General features: G+C 32.4%; 1 long non-coding RNA gene across 2 annotated transcripts; it reads left to right on the top strand.

Moving 5' to 3' along the window:
* Nucleotides 1-442: 442 nt before the first annotated feature.
* LOC306646632 lies at nucleotides 443-4613 on the top strand. Of its 2 annotated transcripts, none has more exons than XR_013759902.1 (3): nucleotides 443-563; nucleotides 3530-3590; nucleotides 4373-4613. It is a non-coding gene; the product is annotated as an uncharacterized lncRNA (long non-coding RNA). The 2 variants fall into 2 exon arrangements; XR_013759903.1 differs by lacking the exon at nucleotides 443-563 and adding an exon at nucleotides 2101-2310.
* Nucleotides 4614-4955: the final 342 nt, after the last annotated feature.

Raw genomic sequence — 4955 nt, 5'->3', positions numbered from 1 at the left:
CTATCTATTGAGTTTCCATAAACATGAGGTTTTCTGTGGAATACCTCAAAAATCAAAGATTGATTATGTCCCCATCATTGAGCATACAGACTGAAGTGCTCAACTTAGGATCATGGGTTGGATCCAGAGTCCTTCACTCTTTCTTACCATTTTCTTCTCCCCAACTAATGAAGAAAAGCTAAATGAAAAGAGATCATTGCTTTGTTTGATCAAGTAAAGTATCATGTGCTGTCTTCTTGTACTTATAAGCAAGATGCCATACCCCTTCAAGAAAACAGGGAGGCTTTTAGGATACAACATCATGCAGATATGCCTGAAACTTATTATCATTCTCAAGCCTCATATTACCTGGATCTTTTGGTGGGATATAGTTTGAATCCAGAGTGTTTGCCCTTGCACTATATCTACAACTTTTATTTGTTTGTTATTTGTTTATTTATTTAGAAAGAGGGTTTAATTAACTTGCTGGGGTTCTTAATTATTGAGACTGGACTCAAAGTTGTGGTTCTGCCTTAGCCTCCTGAGTCAGTAGGATTAAAGGCATGTGTTACTACATCTGGCATGTCCTGAAATTTTACGAAGCCTCTTTTAATCCATAACATAATCTATGTGATGAGTCATTTATGTATCTTTAAAAATCACTTATGAATATACTGAAAACCTTAGCAAAATAAATTTATTTTAAAGTAAACCATAGCAAAGTCCATCTGACTTTGTGTTCTTTTGGGTTATCATTGCATTTAATTAGATACATCAATGTGGAGAAAGAGAAAGAGTCTCATCAAAATATTCACCAGGGACATTGGTGAATGTCCCTGTCTAGGTGTTTGTAAGCCAGGAAATTAAGTTCAAAATCCCTGCATAATGCAGAAAACTCCATGACTAAAAAAAGAGACAGACAGGTAGCAGGTAAACAGTGAATGTGCTTTATAAAGAAGTGTTTAGAAATATCATGATGGAGATGCATTTTTCAGGGTATATGTTTATCATTGTGTGCATGAAAGCTAAACTCTAGAGGAAATGGAACAAGAGAAATTAGTATTAATTTTAATATTTAGCATTTATGCTTGGAAAAATATTGCTTTTCTGTTATATCTTTCTTATCACTGATGTGAATGTTTCTCTGAGACCTTTTCAAGAGGAAAGAGAGAGGCTTAAAGTTGCATCCACAGGAAGGTATTCCCTGTTAGCATAAAGCAAGTGTCTCCGAACATCACACATCTTGAAAGAAGTTTTGAAAAGTTCTTCAATCTTTGAGATTTTGTGGATTGAATACTTGCAGATAAAAAAGTGGATGATCTGGGAGAGGTATTTTAATGGATTAGACTGTTTATGCCAATCATATTGTTAAATAAATATTAAATCTTTAACCCAAGTTATTTTGTATAATGTATTGACTAAAGTTATGGTACAAGAACAAAGATGTTATCAATAAGGACAATATGGCAATATTTTTATAAAACTATCAATTATTATACTTTACAGCAGCTCAAAATCTCATGGAATACTTTTGTTTGTGGAAAATATGTAAAGCAAAAGAATTATGTTTCAACAGAAGTAAAAGGTTACACAAAAGTTCTGACCCATTCCTGAAAGCCAGATGCTATTGTTTGAGGAAAATACTCAATTTTTAAAAGTTTAAGACTGCAAATTTCTCCTATAGCACAGTAGAAATAAAGCACACATACCTCAATTAACATTTTGTGGCAGGTGTTTATGTTATCAAATTCAAGGAAAAATCCCTTGTTTTTTTAGGCAAATCTTTTATGTATGAAAATATGTGTGTGAGGGAACCTGAATTACCACTCTAATTTTGACAAGAGCTGTGAGCAGGTTGGGGTACTTTGCTTTTATCACTGAAACCATGAATGAGTCAAGAATGATGTGACATTATTTTTCACTCTGATACAGTTTTAATGGCAACAGTCTCTTTCAGGGAGCTCTGTTTCCAGAGAGCTATTTTCCCAAACAGAAATGCATGTTTGGAAAATACTTTCATGTAATCTTTTGCTTTTTTGTGCACAGTTTATGAGTTCTGCTAATATGGAATAGAATACTCATATTTCTACTTTTTATTATTTGTTTACTAGCCAAAGAACTCTCTCTACTGAATTGCAATTGTTTTTAACTCCCAGAAAGACTTGCAGAGAAAAATATAATTCATGTAATTACTGCTGTGAAAATATATACCTAATGTTATGAAAAATTATCTCAGAAACAAGGTAATTCAGAAGATAGGTTCTTCACTATAGACTCCATGAAAGAGTTTCTTCAAATTACCATGAAACTTATATTTCAAGTTAAGGCTGTGTATGTAACATTCCTTTGTTGCTGTGGTAGAAAGCAGTTTCTGGGTTGGGCACTTCAAGTCTTCCCTGTTGGTTGGATTCTGAGTTACTTTTGTATAATCTTTGGACCTACAAGGAACACTTTAGAAATTGATGCATTTAAAATACAGTTAATCAGTTAAATTCAGTTAATCAACAACTTTTGGAGGCAATTTGTTTTGTCAAGTAATTGGCCTAAATGGGAAAAATACTATAAAAGAAAACATGTAAATTATCAGTGGATTTCATGTTGCTTTATTTTTATATACTTTGTGTTTATACAATTTTGTGACACTTTTTTCTGCTTTTATGTGCCATGTTAGCTCTGTCAAGTCCAGAGCCCTAACTGCTGATTTTTTTGACAGTTATCTTATGTAAAACATAAGTGCATAGCTTGTACATGTTTGGTGGCATTGCACTGTATGCACTGTCTTTGGGAATTCAGTGTTCTCTATAAATACCTCAGATTTCTTTTTGAGTTTGCTACAGATTGTCCCTCTATTTTCAATTCAGTTTAGCACATAGCTAGTAAAGCTCACATTTTTAATGACAAAATTGGAAAAAAAGATCTGTTTTCTAAAAATTTCAGTACCTTTTGTTAGGACTCTCAATTTTCAATCCTCAAAAGATTTCAACAACAACCAAAAATCTGAGTAGCCACAGTAACAGACACATAGAAAATACCCAGTTATCAATTATGTTTTAAATGTATTTAGTGACTAATTCTTTTTATTTTACTAATTCTTATTTTGGTTTTACCTCAGCTGATTTATAACAAACAAAGACATAAGCTTCCCCACTATAAAAAGAGCATTCAGGAAGAAATAGAATATAGGTTTCTCCTTTTCTTATTCACATTGAATTGTGGAAATACAGTAATGGAAATTAGGCAGAGGAACATCTTTGAGTGTTGTGGGTGTGTGATTGGGAGTAGCCTTCATGTACTCTCTTCAAAATATATTTTATCTTCTTACTTGGTTAAGCTCCTATATTTTGTGAATCATTTATCATAAGAAAAATACATATTTTATTAAATGAAATAATGTATCAGGGAATAAGAGTATCTTATAATCAAAGGCCTTTCCACTGTTCACAATTGAAATTAAGATTTGTCCTTGAATGATTATTGGTTGATTATTATGTGTTCACCTGTCTGAAAATCATTATTTATAGCTGTACTTTTTTTTATATATATACTATAGAAAGAACTCAGATACAGCAAGTGAAGCTGTCAACATGTCATTACCAGTGCTAAGGATAAATGTAAGTTAGCTTGCTGGATATTCTTAATGTTAAAGAGACTGTGATAAATTATATACAAAGTAGTATTTAATAATTTAGTTGTAAATATTTTCCCTCCTGTTATTGGACAAGTCATTATCAGAGATACTAATGATATTGTATACTTAAGAATTTACTCCATAGTAGAATTTTTATATAAATAACATTTGACATATTTGGTGGCTGCAGATTCTGAAGATGAAATGATTGATGACTCTAGTGACAAAGAAAAAAACTTTGATTGGATAATGGACTTGAAAAGCATTAATATAAATAGCATAATCTTCCTGGTTGCTTTTGGCCTTTTTTTTTTTTTTTTCTAAGGCAGAAGCAAGTTTTAACCATTTTCTAGTGGAAAAGATGTAATATTTGAGGATGACTGAGGGTTGAGAAAATTGAAGGTTGTCTCAGTGATTTCCTTATAAGTTATGTAAACAACACAAAATGAGCACTTATAGTAAGAGGAGTGACATTTAGAAGACTGAAATGTAAAGAAAGTATTTGAATATTATTTCTTCAGAGAGATTTTCTATTGTTATAAAAATATGATTAATATGATGTTATGATACATTTAAGATATGTCAGAGTATTATTGACTGCATTTTCATTTGCACTTACACAATTCTATACTAAGCCCATAAGAATTCAGGGAAACCAAACTTTGGAATATGGCTTATTAGCAAAATTTAGTAATGTATTTACAGTATAATTAAATTTTGTATGAATTCATAATCCAGGCACATCAGCATTGATTTCTTACCTAGATAAGAAGAAGCTAGAACACTTTTGAATGCTCTTCACTGAGAAAACAGAGCCAACATTAATGCAGCTCACAAACTGATGTGAATACTCATTCCACAAAGGATATTTTTAAAGAACTGTTTTTTCTTCAGTTACACTTAGTCCTTATAATTGTATGTGGGAAGGACTGTTGCATTAGGTAGTTGTCACCAACTGTAAGAGTGTATATGGTGAAAATTCAGGCAACAAATGGATTCCTTACAGTAAAACCCAAATAGTAAATGTCAGTATATTTTGGTTTGCAACAAACTTAGAGTACTAGCCACCATAAAGTCTATGTATAGATTTTTCCCTTTTATAGGACACAAATATCCCTATGGAATAAAAATGTGCACTCTGACACAGAGATCAAAAGTACTGCACCACCACTTCCAACCTCCTACACTTCTTCCTCATGGAAGAGGTTCCCCCTAGAATTCAGTGCCTATTCATCCTGAAACCCAGGCACCTGGCTGTGTATCAGGATTCAAATGGTGAGTTTGCTTTTTCTCCTTTACAAGAACCTTCCTTTGGCACAAGATGTCCTTCCTGAGCACAAATTTAGTA

Source organism: Sciurus vulgaris, assembly GCF_902686455.1.
Source record: "Sciurus vulgaris genome assembly, chromosome: 16".
Taxonomy (NCBI): Eukaryota; Metazoa; Chordata; class Mammalia; order Rodentia; family Sciuridae; genus Sciurus; species Sciurus vulgaris.
Note: the sequence above shows the minus strand (reverse complement) of the source record. Positions and strands in the feature narration are given on the sequence as shown.